This window comes from Callospermophilus lateralis, chromosome 1 (genome assembly GCF_048772815.1).
Source record: "Callospermophilus lateralis isolate mCalLat2 chromosome 1, mCalLat2.hap1, whole genome shotgun sequence".
Lineage (NCBI taxonomy): Eukaryota > Metazoa > Chordata > Mammalia > Rodentia > Sciuridae > Callospermophilus > Callospermophilus lateralis.
The window spans coordinates 102,324,336-102,343,057 of record NC_135305.1 but is presented as its reverse complement, the minus strand read 5'-3'; the positions used below and the strand labels follow the sequence as shown (position 1 = coordinate 102,343,057).

At 37.6% G+C, this 18,722-nt stretch overlaps 1 pseudogene; it reads left to right on the top strand.

Annotated features, from left to right (window-relative positions):
• The first annotated feature begins 17,518 nt into the window (after positions 1-17,518).
• Positions 17,519-18,368, top strand: LOC143405990 (acidic leucine-rich nuclear phosphoprotein 32 family member E-like; annotated as a pseudogene).
• The last annotated feature ends 354 nt before the right edge of the window (positions 18,369-18,722 follow it).

Genomic DNA, 18,722 nt, shown 5'->3' with positions numbered 1-18,722 from the left:
AGCTGCATCTAAGAGCAGGCCTCCCAAAGAGAGTGTGGGGCCCACCCTTTCATCCCCATCTCTGTAAGACATTGCTTCCATCCTGGAGCTCGTCAATGATTATCTCAAGTTGCTGCCACCACCTTTAGATGCAGTAGTATACATTGAGGGACACCAGCAGGATCTAGAAGCCCAACATCAAGATGAGGTACTACAAGAATGTAGGGTAGAAACTGTAATATCTCAGATCAACGATGCAAGAAAGGAAGACACATAGACAACATAAAAAACAAGGGAGGAAAGTGCCCCAAACAAACCAGGATACTACTATCACAGAACCCATGGACAGCAAAATTGATGAAATGACAGAGAATGAGTTCAGAGGGTTCATAATTAAAATGATCTGTGAATTATAGAATGACCTAAGTGAGCAAATACTGGCAAATTTTTTTCACTCCAACAAAGAGATAAGAGAAAAAATATAGGTAGCAAAAGATTACTTGAAGAAAGAGAAACTCTGAAGAAAAAACCAGTCAGAAATCCTTAAGATAAAGGATACAATAAACCAAATAAAAACTCAATATAAAACATAACCAACAGATTAGATCACTTGGAAGAAAGAAAATTAAATAATGAAGACAAAGTATATAATCTGGAAAATAAACTTGATCACACAGTGAAGATAGTAAGAAACCATGAACAGAACATCCAAGAATTATGGGACAGCATCAAAAGACCAAATATAAGAGTTACTGGCATAGAGGAAGGCACAGAGTTTCAATCCAAAGGAATGCACAATCTCTCCTATGAGATAATATCAGAAAATTTCCCAAGCATGAAGACAAATTGGAAAACCAAATCAAGAGGCTTACAGGACACCAAATGTAAAAAATTACAACAGATGTATACCAAGGCACATTATAATGAAAATTTCTCACATACAGAATAAGAACAGAATCTTAAAAGTTGCAAGAGAGAGGAATCAGATCACATATAGAGGGAGACCAATTTGTATTTCAGCAGATTTTTCAACCCAGACCCTCAAAGCCAAAAGATCATGGAACAACATATACCAAGCTCTGAAAGAAAATGGATGCCAACCAAGAATCTTATATCCAGGAAAATTAAGCTTTAGATGTGATGAGGAAATAAAAACCATCCAGGATAAACAAAAACTAAAAGAATTTACAACTAGAAAGCCTGTACTACAGAACATCCTCATCAAAATATTCCAAGAAGAGAAAATGAAAAAAAAATGATGGAAATCAACAGAGAGAGGTATTACACTAAAGGAAAATCTAATCAGAGGAAAAACCAAGTCATATTAAATACCAAAAATAAACAAAAATGGCTGGGAATACAAATCATGTCTCAATAATAACCCTGAATGTTAATGACCTAAAATCACCAATCAAAAGACATATACTAGCAGATTAAATTTAAAAAGACCCAATAATATATTGCTCTATGCAACTCATCTCATAGGAAAAGACATCCTCAGACTGAAGGTGAAGGTTTGAGAAAAATTATATCACTCACATGGACTGCGGAAGCAAGCAGGGAATTCCACCCTCATATCAAATAACGTAGACATCAAGCTAAAGTCAATCAAAAAGGATAAAGGACATGACAAACTGCTCAAGGGAAACATACACCAACAAGACTTAAAAATTATAAATATATATGCCCCAAACACTGGAGCATCTACATTCATCAAACAAACTCTTCTCAAATTGAAGTGTCAAGCGCAATGCAACACAATAATTTTGAGTGACTTTAACACATCTCTTTCATCACAAGATAGATCTTCCAAACAAAAGCTGAATAAATAAATTATAGAATTTAATAATACAATCAATAACATAGACTTAACTCTCTTATATAGAATATTTCATACTTAAATGAAAGAATACACTTTCTTCTCACACCATATGGATCCTTCTCTACAAAAGACTATATTATGCCACAAAGCAACTCTTAGCAAATATTAAAAAAGAGAGATACTATCCTGTAATCTCTCTGTATTCTATCATATCATAATGGAAAAAAATTAGAAGTCCATGAAAAAATAAGAAATTAAAGCTACTCCAACACCTGGAGACTAAATAATATGCTACTGAATGAACAATGGGTTGCAGAAGACATCAAAGAGCAGATTTAAAAAAATTTAGAGGTGAATGAGAACACAGATACAACATATTGAAATCTCTGGGACACTATGAAAGCAGTTCTAAGAGGAAAGTTTATTTCAGGGAGTTTATTCCTTAAAAAAGAAGAAAAAGTCAACAAATAAATGACTTAACATTACATCTCAAAACCCTAAAAAAAGAAGAACAAATCAACACCAAAAGCAGTAGAAGATAAGAAATAATTAAAATCAGAGCTGAGATCAATGAAATTGAAACAAAAAATTTTAAAAATTGAGAAAATGAAAAGTTGGTTCTTTGAAAAAATAAATAAAATTGATGACCATTAGCCATGCTAATGAAGAAAAGGAGGGAGAAAACTCAAATTACTAACATCCATGATGAAAAAGGAAATATAACAACAGAAATACAGAAGATAATTAGAAATTATTTTGAAAATTAGTATTCCAATAAAATAGAAAATATTTAAGGCCTTCACAGATTTCTAGAGGCATATGACATGACCAATCTAAATCAGGATAATAAACACAATTTAAACAGGTCAATTTCAAGCAAGGAAATGGAGGACACCATAAGATGCCTACTAACCAAGAAAAGTCCAGGACCAGATGGATACACAGCTGAGTTCTACAAGACCTTTAAAGAAGAACTAATACCAATACTTCTCAAACTATTTCATGAAATAGGAAAAGAGGGAACACTTCCTGACATATTCAATGTGGCCAATACCACCCTGATTCCAAAACCAGGCAAAGACACATCTAAGAAAGAAAACTTCAGACCAATATCTCTAATGAATATAGATGTAAAAATTCTGAATAAAATTCTGGCAAATCAAATACAAAAACATATCAAAAATACACTGCACCATTCATCCTACTTGATCCCAGGGATAAAAGTTTGGTTCAACATATGGAAATCAATAAATGTAATTAATCACATCAATAGAATCAAAGATAAAAATATGATCATCTGAATAGAATGCAGAGAAAGCATTTGACAAAATGTGCCCCCTCATGTTCAAAACGCTAGAAAAACTAGGGATATCAGGAACATACCTCAACATTGCAAAGGCTATCTATGCTAAGCACCAGACCAACATCATACTAAATGGAGAAAAATTCAAAGAATTCCCTCTAATAACTGGAATAAGACAGGGATTCCCTCTTTCACCACTTCTATTTAACATAGTTCTTGAAACTAGCCAGAGCAATCAGACGAAGGAAATTAAAGGGATGCATATAGGAAAACAAGAACTCAAATTATTACTATTTGCAGATGATAGGATTCTATACCTAGAAGACACAAAACATTTCACCAGAAATCTTCTAGAACTAATAAATGAATTCAGAAAAGTAGCTGGATATAAAACCAACACCCATAAATCAAAGGCATTTCTGTATATCAGTGACAAATCCTTAGAAAGAGAAACTTAGAAAACCACCCCATTTACAATAGGCTCAAAAAAAAAAAAAAAACCTGGGAATCAACTGAATGAAATAGGTGAAAGACCTCTACAATGAAAACTATTGCAGGCTAAAGAAAGAAAGAAGACCTTAGAAGATGGAAAGATCTACCTTGTTCTTGGATAGGAAGTATTAACATTGTCAAAATGGCCATACTACCAAAAGCACTATACAGATTCAATGCAATCCCAATCAAAATCCCAATGACATTCCTCATAGTAATAGAAAGTGCAGTCATGAAATTCATTTGGAAAAGTAAGAGGCCCAGAATAGCCAAAGCAATCCTTAGCAACAAGAGTGAAGCTGGTGTCATTACTGTTCCAGACCTTAAAATATACTACAGAGCAATAGTAACAAAAACAGCATGGTATTGGCACCAAAATAGACCTGTAGACCAATGGTACAGAATAGAGGAAACGAGACTAATCCACATAATTACAGTTATCTTATATTAGACAAAGGCACCAAAAATGTACATCAGAAAAAAGATAGCCTCTTCAACAAATGATGTTGTGAAAACTAGAAATCCATATGTAATAAAATGAATTTAAACCTCTATTTTGAACCATAACAAAACTCAACTCAAAGTAGATCAAGGACTTAGGAATTAAACCAGAGACCTTGTGCCTAATGAAGAAAAAATAGGCCCAATTTTCCATCATGTAGGATTAGGCCCCAACTTCCTTAATAAGAGTCCTATAGTGCAAGAATTAAAACCAAGAATCAACAAATGGGATGGATTCAAACTAAAAATCTTCTTCTCAGCAAGAAAAACAATCAGTGAGGTGAATAGAGAGCCTACAGAATGGAACCAAATCTTTTATCACAAGCACATCAGATAGAGTGCTAATCTGCAGGATACATAAAGCACTGAAAAACCTTAACACCAAAAAACAAACTAACAACAACAACAACAAAAAGACCAATCAATGGGCCAAGGAACTGAACAGACACTTCTCAAAAGAGAATATATAATCAATCAACAAATATATGAAAAAGTGTTCAACATCTCTAGCAATCAGGAAATTCAAATCAAAACTACTCTAAAATTTCATCTCACTGCAGTCAGAATGGCAGCTATCAAGAATACAAACAATAAGTGTTGGTGAAGATGGGGGGAAAAGGCACACTCTTACATTGCTGGTGGGACTGCAAATTGGTGCAGCCAGTCTGGAAAGCAGCATAAAGATTCACTGGAAAACTTGGAATGGAACCACCATTTGACTCATCTATCCCACTCCTTGGTTTATACCCAAAGGACTTAAAAACAGCATACTACAGGGGCACAGCCACATCAATGTTTACAGCAGCACAATTCACAATAGTTAAATTGTGGAAACAACCCAGATGCCCTTCAGAAGATAAATGGATAGGGAAACTTGAAGAGTTTGAGAGAGAGACAATATATAGATATCAATGTATATATTTATATATTGTATTTAAAGGGAATTGGTCCATTCTATATATATATATATATATATATACACACACACACACACACACACACACACACACATACACACAATGAAACATTACTCATTACTCAGCAATAAAAGAGCATAAAATCATGGCATTTGCAGGTAAATTGATGGAGTTGGAGAATATAATGCTAAGTAAGCCAATCCCAAAAAAACAAAGGCTTCTTTGGTATGAGGATGATGACTTATAATGGCAATGGAGAGGGAGCATGGGAGAGTGGAGGAATTTTAGATAGGGCAAAGGGGAGGGATGGAGAGGGAGGGGACAAGGGGGTAGAAATAATGGTGAAATGAGTTAGACATCATTACCCTAAGTACATGTGTGAGACACAAATGGTGTGAAAATAATTTGTGTACAATCAGTGACTTGAAAAATTATGCTCTATATGTGTACTATGAAATGAATCACATTCTTCCATCATGTCTAACAAAGTAGAATAAATAATTTAATAAAAATAAATAAATTTTTGAAAAAGAATGATATAGGGTTTTTGTAGATGTGCTTTCCAGGTTGAGAAAGTTATCTCTGTTCCTCGTTTACTAATAACTTTTGGCAAATGCTTTTTCTGCATCTATTGATGTGATTGTGCTAATGCTCATCTTTACCTTGTGGATGTGGTGGATTACACAGGTTGATTTTCAAAGGTTGAAACAGGCCTTGTATACCTGGAATAAATCCCACTTAGCCTTGGTATATGAGTCTGTTTATACATTGTTGGATTCAAATCACTCATATTTTGTTGAGGACTTTTACTGGTCTTTTTAGTTATAAATAAAATCCATTTTGATACAATTATAAAAGCATGGAATATATGTTATTCTAATTCAGTCCCTCATACCTTCCCTTCACCTCCCATTGCCTCACCCACTGCTTCCTTCTCTCTACTGATTTTTTTCTGCCATTTTACATCTATGTTCATAAAAGATATTGGTCTTTGTTTCTTGGAGTGTCTTCCCTTAGCTTCTGTCTTCTGACAGAGATTATAGAGTACTAAGCATAATTTCTTTTTTAAATTTTGGGTAGTATTCACTAGTGTTGTCATCTCAGCTGGTACTTTCTCTTTTGAAATGTTATTAATCCAGTTTTAAATATTTTTAACCTATTTGATTGACTATTTCCTTTTGTAGGAGTTTTCACAAATTGTATCTTTAAAGGAATTGGTCCATTTCATAAAAAGTTTCAAGTTTGTGGGTAAAGATTTGTTCATAGTATTTCTTTTTATCTTTTTATTGTCCATGATATTTTTATTGATGCCTCCTCCTTTATTTCTGACTTTGGAAATATCTATCCTCTCTATTTTTTCTTAGTTAGTATGACTACAACCATATCAATTTTGTGGATCATTTCAAAGAGCCAGTTTTTGGTTTTGTTGATTTTTTTCAATGTATTTTCTGTCTTCAATTTCTGTGATTTCTGTTCTAGTTTTTATGTTTTCTTTTGGGGGGGAGGTTTAGTTTGGTCTTATTTTTCTAGTCTTTTAGGAAGGAAGGTTAGATCTTTCTTCTTTTCTAATGCACACATCCAATGTTATAAATTTCTATTTAAACACTGCTTTACAGCATCCCACAAATTTAGTAAATTGAGTTTTCATTTTCATTTAGTTTAAAATATCTTTTCACCTTTGAACTTCTTCTTTCTTGTAACTTGTGGTATTTAGAAATGCATTGTTTAGTCTCTAAGAATTTTAAATGGTATTGTATTTTAATTTCCAACTCTACTTGTTTATTGTTACATGTAGGAAATTGATGAACTTCTATATACTGACCTTGTATCTTGTTACCTTGCTGCAATTGTTTATTAATTCTAGGTGTTTCTTTTTATCAATTATTTCAGATTTTATACAAATATGATCATATCATTGTCACCCAAAACCAATTTACTTCTTAGAAGCTCCTAAAACTATTCACACTGTATTGTGGTCAGATGTCATCAAGAGTCTCTTCCTCACTTATAAAGATAGGCATCACCCTACCCCTAACACAGCTAATCCCCAGTGGTTACTTAACGTAGAGCAAGTCAAGGATGAACACTGTGCAGCCTGCATGCCACCACAATCCTCTCTGCCCCTGCCACCAAATTAGACATCACCAATCTCAGAACTTCCAATCACCAAGAACAATAGGATTCTCAAATCCTTCTCAGCACAGGGTTCCAGACAGCACTATCATGACATTAAACAAATATGTTGCCCTATGTTAAGATCCTATTCTCACCCAAATGATTCTGTTGGAAAAAAATTTAAATGAGCTGTATCTTAGGTAGAGGTAACTTGGTTTTGAGTTATCAGATGAAGAGAGAGAGAACATTTTCATTGGATTTCAAGTTTTAATGGAGAATGAATAGGGATAGAATGTAGATATTAATTAAAATTAAGAAAATACACAATAGGGAAAATGGTTAGAAAAAGTTAAGCCCAGAGGAGGTATGGAAGTTATAGTTTGAATTGTATTCCCCCAAAAGATGTTGAAGTTTAATCTTCAGTATATGCAAATATGACCCCTTTTGAAAACATGATCTTGTAGATAATTAAGTTAAAATAAGATCATTAAGGTGGACTGTGATCCAATATGGCAGGTATCCTATTTCAAAAGGGGAAATTTGGACACAGAGACATTCACAGAGGGAAGATGATGTAAAGACACAGGTGGGGGATGGGTGGAATGATAGCAACCTTTAAGCCAAGGAAGGTCTGAAGCTACCAGAAGCTGGAAGAGGCACAGAAAGACTCTTCTCCTATTGATGTCAAAGGTGGCAGTACTGTCAACACCTTGCTTTAACATTTCTAGTTTTTAGAACAATAAGATAATATATTTCTGTTGTTCCAAATTACTCAGTTTTGTGGTACATTGTTGCTGCAGCCTTAGGAAACTAATACAGAAGTTGATTTATAAGCCAGAGAATGCAAACTCACAGGTCAGCAGGATTCTGGCTGATAAAAATATAAATGATGAGAGTGTGTTGAGAGGTGAATGGCCACAGAACTTCAGTCTCAGTCCTGAAGTAACAGAAGAAAGATAAAGAGTTCCTATAGGGATGTGCATGGGCTAAAGAAAAGGTCACTATTCAGAGTCAGCCAGTGGTTGATATATGAGAAGCTCAAAAATTAATATTTCTTTGTGATTTTTTTGCTAAAATGTAATATAAATTTAAAAATTGGAAATCCCAGGACAACATGGCCCAAGCCAAGAAAAGAACCTACGTATGAGCTTGATAAAACTTTCGGACTGGATTTTTTTCTTATGGACAAAAGTGCTTTGTTTGGTTAGACCACTCTATTTGGGTCTCTTATACGCAGCCAAACTTAATCCTAATTGATATCATCTCTTTGTTTTACTTTCGTCTTTAAAGTTAGAGACGATTATCCTACTGGCTGACTCATGTGGGAAAGAGATTGTGGTTTTGAGTAAGAAAGATGTGGATTCCCTCCTCTGACACAAGGAAGTATTTCATGAAGTAGAAAATCTAAAACTCCCTGGCATAGCATGCAGAGTGTGTATAAAGCTTTGGTCATCTTCTGGATATATTGGAATCATCTCTTACCTGTACATTTCTAAAATCAAAATAGCACTTTTCTTTCCACACACTAAAAATATGATCAGCTGCATGGCAGAGCACTATGCTAAACAGGTGTGAATTTAGACTTTAAGGAATAAACTATGAAACTAACTCTCCACCATTCTTCTTTGCTTTATATTTGCCTCCTAAACCAGAGAAGCTATATTCTATTTCTACAAAAGTCATTGTTCACAAAAAAAAAAAAAAACCCTGCTATGTAGTTTGTGGTTTCTTTTTACTTATGTGCACAAAAAAAGTAGGATCAGTGTTGGCAGCTAGTCTTTCAGCTGTCTAGCTATACAGATGTGACATTTTCCTTAATCCTCATCTTGGCCATTGCAGATGGCCTGGGAGTTCCCTGGGAACTCGAGGAAAAAGAAGAATCCCATCATAAATGCTGGATTTCAGGCATTAGCTGAGTGACCTCAGAGTTGGGTGGCAGTGCCTTCCAATGTCTTACAACTTATTCTGAGTTGGAATGAACCAAAGAACCTCGAGAGCCAGATTTCTTGCTGTTAGTGACATTCAGGTCTCCAGGAAGAGGGGTTAGTGAAGGTTGAATGTAGGAATTGGCATTCCCCTTGCAATAAGAAAGATTTTGAATGAGATGGAGGCAGAGGTTTGGGTTTAACTAAAGCCTGCCATTGATCCAACAAACCCAGAATTAAGTGAAATAAGTTACTGAAAATGATCCCCCAGGTTGCCTTCATATGGCACTAAAGGACTCTTTTTCAAGAAAGGCTTTGGTGGTGAGGCATGCCACAAAGCTATCTATGCTGGCCACCTTCCTCCTGTAAACAAGCGAGAGATATGCATGATTGGAAATACATTGATACATGCAAGACACCAAACCAACCTTTGTGTCATTCCTCCAATTTGAAACTCTTGAAAATAAAGATGTGGAGGGTGATAAAGCTGAAATGCCCCCATATTTGAAGCTGTGATTTTTTTGATGTCTGAGGATTTGTCATTCTTCCATTGCTAAATACCTGCTATGTATCACGTTTTGGACTAAATACTTTACATGTGCCATTTCTCATATTCAAAAAACTTTGAAAGAGCTTGTTTATTTTCCATCTTTTCAAGATGATACAAATGAAACCAAAAGGTTTAGTACCTGTCTTATTTTTTGTTCTGTTGTTTCAAGGAAATGCCACATACTGGGTAATTATAAAGAACAGTGTGTCTAGCTCATGTTTCTACGTGATGGGACGTCCAAGACCATGGCATCTTGATGTGGAGTCCAAGAGCATGACATCTAGTGAGAATCTTTGGTGCATCATAACATGATGGAGGGTATCACAGAGTAAGACAGAGTAAGTTTGCCAGGGAGAGTCCTCTTTTCCTCTTTTTGTAAAACCACTAATGTCATGAATGAAGGCTCCACCCCTATAACCTAATCTAACCTTTATTACCTCCCTGCGTCCCCACCTCCAAATGCCATCAACATGTGAATTTGGGGATTAAGTTTTCAACATGTGAGTTTTGGGGAGACACAATCAAATGGCATCAATAATACACTTAAGTCAGTGGTATATTTGTAGCTGAAGTGAAAACAGAATGAGAGGAATTACCCTTTTTTGATCATCAAGATGAAATGTCAGTTTTGCAGAATCCACATCAACAGAAACTGGCAGAGGTAAGTCGCCGATATCGAAAGGAATTAAATGACTATGCAGAACGAATTGAAAAACTTGAAAACCAGTTACAACAAGGTGACTCAGAAGTTAGAGTAACTGATGATTCTAAACTCGGTGAGATACCAAAAAACTATTTAGGTTTTAAAAACTGAAAAAGTAGAGTCTACAAGAAAGATGGAAGAACTTGAGGACCAAATAAAAAACATAAATAAAGAATTATCTTATGCAGAAAATGACAGAGATGCCTTGAAGAGAGAACAAGAGCAGCTCTGAGAAAAAGTGACAAAAAATTGAACAGTGATGAGGAAATTAAGAATTTGCAGAAAACCACCAAGCAAATAAAAGCCCAGTTTCAGAAAGAAACACACAACACTCAAACAGACAATTCTGGTATTTTTCCAGAAACAAAAGTTAAAAGCCTTCCTATAGAAAATGGAAGTGAAAAACACAACTTGTATAACTATGAAACTGAAAAAGGAGTGAAAGGAATCCAAGAACAAGAACTTGAGATTCAAATTCTAAATGAAAAGAAGAATATGTCTTAAACCAAATAGATTGATCAGCTGTCCAAAGACAGTTGGTAAACTCACTCAAGTTATCCAGCAGAAAGACGTGGAGATACAAGCTCTTCAGGGTAAAATTTATTCAGGTTCCTACACCTAGGATGTCATTTCCCTTCAGCAGCAACTGCAGACCTTCTCTATAGAAAGAGAACAAATATTAGCTGTTTTGAATGAGAAGACAAAAGAAAATACCCAACTGCAAGCAGAACATCAGAAAATGAAGGATATAGTTGCTGCCAGAGAAGCAGCCCTCATCCAACTTCAAGAAGAAAATAAAAAATTGTCCACCAAATTTGAAAATAGTGATCAAGATATGTTTAGAGAAACGCTGGAGAATTTATCTCGTATCATTAGAGAAAAAGACATTGAAATAGATGCACTAAGTCAGAAATCTCAAGACTTTTTTGGAAGTTTTACGAACCTCTGGCACTGGTCATGAGGTTGGAGGTCAGTTCAAAGAGCTCCTACAAGAACGGGCTGAAATAAAACAGTAAGTGAAAAAAAAATGGAGGAATGGAAATTTGATTTTCAAGCTCATTTAGGATAGGGACATGTGGTTTATCTTTTAAACCTCAAGCAATTTACGAATAGAAAAGAAGAGTTGTGGCTTCTTTAAATAGTGCAGATAATATTTGGACCTGAAGCAAATATTAATCATCTTTAGAAGAATTTGTATCAAAAGGCTGAGAACAAAAGTTCAACAAAAGTTTTGAGGTCTCCAGTCCCCTGAAACTCTGCGTATGTGGTTCTCTGTGATTTCATCATGCATATAAGTGGATGTGACCACCACCACCACAGACACCAGACAAACTTGCATCCTAACAGCTGTTTAGAACTTAAGAATAAGAGTATTTCTTTAATTTTTTATAAGCCCATTATAAAAAATCTTGACTTGAAACTTAATTGTATGAGGATGTTCATATTTATACTTTGAAGTTGTACATTGAAGAGCTTTTTCTTGCAGATTTTGTCAATGTAGCTATGCCTTAGAAAGAGAAACATTTGTATAGCAAGAAAATGTGAAAACAAGTCGAGTTCAAATATGTGAAGAGCTCTGGCTTCAATTAGAGCGAAATTTGATTGTCAATTTTGCTGTGATTACTGTATATTTCTAATGTATTTAGGAGACTGGAAGTTTTGATTATGTGTTAATGGTTAAAACTTGTTTTTCTGAAAAATTAACAGGTGACACTGCTTCCCACAGTGTCTCCTCTCTTCTTAGCTAACTTATTTAAATTGCCATTCTTCTGTACATTGTAAAGGAAGTTCCCATAGCAATTCATATGAGAAATGTTCAACAGTCTCCCGAGCTCTGCCTGGTTGACATCATAGATGCTCCTCTACTTAACCCCACCATAAATTGAAAACATCTCAAATTGAAAATGCACATACCACACCACGTGCCTAGAAGCATAGTGGTCTGCAGTGTGCTACTTGCTTCCCCCCATGATCCTGTGGCTCATGGGGAGCTGCCACTCACTGCTGCTGCCCCATCAAGAGGGTGTTGTGCTGCATATTGCTAGCCCAGGACAAATGAAAATTCAAAATCTGAAGTATGAATCCTATGGGACATGTCCTACTTTTGAACTAACATAAAATTGAAAAATCTTTTTTTAAATAACAAGCATTTTTAGCTATTATTATAATTAAGTTAAAGCATGTATCTGTCCTCTGGCTTATTTAGCCATCTTCCTATGAGGATGAAAGAGTTATCCCAATTGCTTTCACATTACATAAGAACTTAGAGATTTACATCCCTGTGTATGTGGTTCTCTGTGATTTCATCATGTATATAGGCCGATGTGACGATCACCACAACAGCCTCAAGACACACTTGCATCCTAAGGATCAGTGAAATCACATCCTTGAACCAGCACCAGCTGTTTAGAACTTAAGAATAAGAGTATTTCTTTAATTTTTTATAAGAACATTATAAAAAATCCTGACTTGAAGCTCAATTGTATGAGAATGTTCACATTTATACTTTGAAGTTGTACATTGAAGAGTTATTTCTTGCAGATTTTGTCAATGTATATGCCTTAGAAGTAAAAACATTTGTCTTTCTATACTATGCCATATTTCTTGAATTTTCGGCTCATGGTTTCTTACCATTTTCACTGTGTGGTCTACATTCTTTTCAGGGTTATATATTTTGTCTCCATTTTTTGAGGTCCTATCTTTCAAGTGGTCTAATCTGTTGGTGGTGCTTTCAATTGAACTTTTGATTTGGTTTATTGTTTCTTTCATTTTAAGGATTTCTGTTAAGGATCTTCTGCTGTGCTGGCCATGGATTCTAATAATGTATCTTGATTTATTTGGGGCACTTTCTTCCCTTGTCTTTTCATATTGTTTGTGTGTCTTCCCTTCTAGCACCGTGGATCCTAGGCATTACTATTTTTACCCTACAGGCTTACATTGCCCCTGTAGGAATCCAATCCCTCTCTTTTGAGGTGAAGGTCAATGTTATCAGATCCCAATATAAACAATATACACCCTAAAAACAAATGTTTGCTATTAAGACATTTACATTTTTATCACAATGTACAGAAATGCTGAATTCAATTATTATATACAATATACCCAGTAGGTTTGTAAAAGGGTTTACAGTTTCTAATAGTAAACAAAGAACTGGGGGTGAGGAGTAGGATGATATGCTGAGGAGGTAGGAGGTGAAGATATAGAGTTCTTATATCTTAGGAAGTGTGAAAGAGAAATCTAAAGAGGAAGATTAGTAGCAGGAGAAAGGAGAGGAAGTAAATTTGGTTAGACAAGTGGGAAGACAATAGAGTACATAAAACAAACACATATATATCAAGAAAAATTTTTAAAAATGTTAAAATAGTACAAGTTGGTGGGATAAAAGAAAAAAATTAAGACATAAAAAAGAAGAAAAATAATGTACAATACAACTGTAATACACTATTCAGACATCCCAGGCCTCAAAATCACAATTCATGCAAAATACTTGATTTTCCATATATTGGGGATATGAGGGAAGCAGAGAGGAGAGGGAGAGGGAAAAGAAAAAAAGTAAAAAAATCTTGAAGACACAGGGCTTGTTTTGGTTGGAAATCAGTGTCTTTCCTGCTTCCCTTCTCATCCAATAGGTGGGGTCATCTGTTGTTAGCTGGTATCTGTGCCCTCAGGATGGTGAAGGAAACCAGGGTGCCACTGTGCCAGGTTAGCAGCTGCTGGGGAGAAGGGGGAGTTAGAAACTGGGTACCTGGAAGATGGTGATGAAAGTGACCCAAGATGGATGCTCCTGCTTTCAGCGGTAGGGTGTCCGGTCTGGTGGGGGAATCCTGGTGATGGTGTTGGATGTTGAGTTTAGCTACCAGCTCTATGGCTTGCAGTATGGGCTGACTTCAGAGCCTGTGTGAAGTTTCCAGGTGCAGGCAGGTAGGGGGCTATGTCCACTGCTGCAGAGTCCCAAGATGGCGCCTACTGGGGTGCTCCATGTTGGTAGATGGGGGTCCACACGGGGGTGGTGGCCGGAGTTCCTACTCGTGGGAAGCTGCTGGGTGTCTTCTATGGGAGCAGCATCAGTGATTTCTGCTCAGTGGGTGGCCGAACATCCTTTGCAGGTGTTACTGCAGCTGCCTAGGATCTCACTTGGGTACCCAGTAGTCCTGTGTGGGTGAGTAGTTGGGAGACCTATTCTGATGCTGCGGCCTAGAGTCCTGGAGGAGCTCAGTGCTTCCTATTCTGGTGGGGACAGGAATATATCTCACAGAGAAGCAGTATTCTCACTACTTTGCATCCTAGGTCAGGGAGCAATGCAGAATACTGCCTCCCTCTTCTCTGCCATCTTAAATCTCCTCACTTTTATTTTTTGAGACAAGGGCTCACTGAGTCCCTTAGGGCTTTGCTAATTTGCTAAGGCTGGCTTTGAACTCATGATCCTTCTGCCTTAGCCTCTTAAACCATTGGGATTTTAGGCATGCGCCACCATGCCTGGATGAGTATTTTTTACTTTTGGTGAAAGAAAAAATTAAAATGAATGGAAAAGCATAGAATTTTTATTAATGTCTTAATATTTAAAAAGAAGCTCAGGACTGGGGAATCTAGCTCATTGGTAAAGCTCTCATGTGCATGAGAGAGGCCCACTATTTGATTCAGCACTGCAAACAAATAAATATCAATATAAATAAGCCTAAGATGTGCCGTCAGTCCCTTTAGCCACCCCCAGGGACCGTGGAGTCTATAATCATGGCCCATAACTCACAGGAGTAAAATGGCAACTCTGGAAAACATCGTTTGCATTTCTACGTTCTGAGCAACTGGTCACTAAAATAGATGAAAATTATAGGACTTGAGTGAAATTGTAGGACTGTTCAGGTTCCCACAGGATCCCATCCCTGGCCTCAGGGAATGTTCAAGTGTGAGAACTCACAAGCTCCCTCCCTGGGGAATCCAGTATTTGCTCTGCTGGGAAACAGTGGTGCAGTTCACCTGAAGCCTGTGGCAGGGCTCCTGTCCCTAGTGTCCTGCACCCCAGGAAGGGCACCCAAGGGACCCTGAGGAAGCCCAGCTGTATGGTCCAAGCCTCACCTCTGGGCTGGGGGCTGGGCTGAGTTGTACTATTCCGATCTCCCATTCAAGAGGGTTCAGTTCCTGGGTATGGCAGGATGGGTGGTCCAGGCAGAGGGATGTGAGAACACTGACCAAGTCACAGCAGGAAGGCTGCTTAGCCAGCCCTTGGGAGGGAAATGGCAGCCAAGAGATGGTCATTTGTGGGGACTGGGAGGGGTGGACAGAAGGGCTGTGGGGTGGTCCTGGGCAGTTGTTGATGTTCCTGATGTTCCTTCTGGAACTGGGAGGTGGTTACATGGGTGTGACCACTTCATGAAAATTTATGATTTTTTTTTGGTGCCCTTTTCAGTATGTTTGTTATCATCAAGGTTTGGAAACATTCCCAGGACCTTAATGTAGCCCAGGAGGATTGAGGGAGCCACCAGAATGGCAAGATAGAATTTCTCACCAACCTAGAAGCCATAGGGTTCAGCGTTTGTATCTAATTTGAAAGGGGAAGTGAAAAAACTGGACATGTCTTCTTACAAGAGGGAAAAGAAGACTCATTTGCCCAACATCCCCATCATCCAAGGTCTCACAGTAGATTTTCTGTTTATCTTGGCTGCCTGGGTCACTCTGGCTGGTTTCTGTGTCTCCCTGGCCACTGGCCTGGGCAATAGGACAGCTAATGCTGATTTGTGTTCAAGATTGCCTGCTCTGAGGAGCTCTGTCCTGCCTTTAACGCCCATGGAGGAAGGAGAGGTGGTTATTCAATTAACCTAAGTTACTATGGATATAAATTTTATTGAACATTTATTATGTGGTCAGCTAAAGTGGGGTTGGGAGATTAAAAAAAAAAGAAAAAAAACTGTGAGGAAGGTATTTTTTATTAACCACATATTACAGAAAATAAAACCATATGCAAATGAGAACTTGGCCCAGGTTGGGGGCTACATGGGTTTGATAGTTGCCCCTCTTCTTCCTGTTCCTCTTCTTTTCTTTTTTCTTCTTCTCCAACCCCGCCCCCTCCCCAGCTTATGGTACTAGGGATTGAGCCCAGGGACACTCTACCACCAAGCTATATCCCCAGACCTTTTTATTTTGACATAACATCTTGCTAAATCGTTAAGGCTGGCCTTGATCCTCCTGCCTAAGTTTCCTGAGTTGCTGGGATTACAAGTATGCACCAATGCACTGGCTCTTTCCCTTCTTTAGATACTGTCAAGACCAGAACAAAGGGAAATGCTATGGAGGCCATCTGGAAGGGCCTTCGGTGATGCCCATGATGGCTGGCTACCTCCTCACCTGGTGACATGTGCTTTGGCTTCTCAAGGTTCATTCAGCCTGCATATGAATGGATTCAGGAGAACTCACTTGTCACTTCCATCATGTGAGGACACAGAGTTCTGTCCTTCTTTGAACCAGGAAGTGGCCTCACCAGACACTAAATCTGCCAACACTTTGAACTTGGACTCTACCCTACAGAACCATGGGAAATGTCTGTTGTTTATAAGCCACTTGGGCTATGGTGTGTTGTCCAGTGGCCTGAATGAACTAGGACATTGTAAGAAAAATAAGAAACCAGTAAACATGTCTCCCTAATGGAACTGCTGACACCCTCCTGACATCTTTCTGTGCACATGCACATGAGTGCACAGGCACACACAACCACATATGAGCACACATATGAACACACAGCACACATGAACATGAGCACATATGAGCACACACATTTTCATAACAGGTTGGCTATGCATGCTGTTTTCCACACACTTGTGTTGGTCTTTGGAGGATGATGGAGATGTTGGTGTCAAAGATTTCCCATGACCTGTAAGATAAAGGTCCTTGGGGCACTCACTCACTGCTTTTCTGGATGCTTCTCCCAGATTGTCCTTCACCAGCTACCTGGACACTCCCTGTCTTGGCTGCCTGGAAAGCCTCACAGATATGCAAACTTTGCTCTGTATCTCTTTCCTTCCTTTGAAGCTGCCAATCCCCTGCCTAGTAGGCCTTTTCCCTGTCTTCTAATGGATTTCAATCCATTCTACATCTCTTTCAGGGTTGAGTTCAATTGCAGTGTCATTTACAAATCTTTTAAAATTTCAGGATTGAGAGGTAATGGGAAAAGCAGGAAAGAGGAAAGGAGGAGAGTAGGAGCAAAAGAGCAGGAGGAGGACATGGAGGTGAAGAAGAGGATTAACATGGAGTTAAGGAACTGAGCACCAGAGGAGGTAACAGAGTTAGTTCTTGTGTGTCAATGGGGAAACTGAAGGCCTAAACGACACTTTTCAAGAAATAGAGTATCTGAGTATGGCTAATGTGGAATTAAATTCATTGGCCCAACTTCCCAGCTTAAACAAATTTGGAAAGTTGGAACTTAGTGACAATATAATTTCTGGAGGCTTGGAAGTCCTGGCAGAAAAATATCCAAATCTTACCTACCTCAATCTGAGTGGAAACAAAATCAAAGATCTCAGGACAGTAGAAGCGCTGCAAAATTTTAAAAATTTGAAAAGTCTTAACATGTTTAACTGTGAGATCACAAATTTGGAAGATGACAGAGAAATTATTTTTGAATTGCTGCAACAAATCACATGCTTAGATAGATTTGATCAGGAGGATAATGAAGCACCTGACTCTATGATGAGGAGGAGGAGGAGGATGGAAATAAAGATGATGGAGATGAAGAGGAAGACGAAGCTGGTCCACCTGAAGGATATGAGGAAGAGGAAGAGGGGGAGGAGGAGGAGGAAGATGAAGATGAAGATGATGGAGATGAAGAGGAAGATGAAGCTGGTCCACCTAAAGGATATGAGGAAGAGGAGGAGGAGGAAGATAGAGATGAAACAGGGTCAGAATTGGGAGAGGGAGAAGAAGAAGTGGGCCTTTCTTACTTGATGAAAGGAGAAATTCAGGATGAAGATGATGATTATGTGGAAAAAGGGGAGGAGGAAGAGGAAGAAGGTCTCAATGGGGGCAGAAGAGGAAGGAGATTCTGGTGATGATGAAGAAGAAGACAATGACTAGGTCATTCTAAGAGCAGATTCCCCAGTGTTCCTGGGTGTGCAGTAGAGTGGCCACATCTTTTGTTTTTTCTTGTTCAATAGCTATCCTTACAGAAGGTAATGTGTAACTTTTTACTATTTTTGCCTTATCATTCCAGTTAAGATTTACTAGTCTGTTAATGATCATGTTGTATGTAGAGAAAAAAATTCATTGACACTCCCCCCATTAAGACATTCTCCAGCAATTATATTTAGAAGCTTAATTTTTCTAATTCAAGTGCAAGTTCGTTGTATTAGTAATTTTTAGTCTGTAATTAAAACATGATTGCTTTTACACAGGTGAAATTTGGTGCATTTCATTCATAAGATTTTAAAG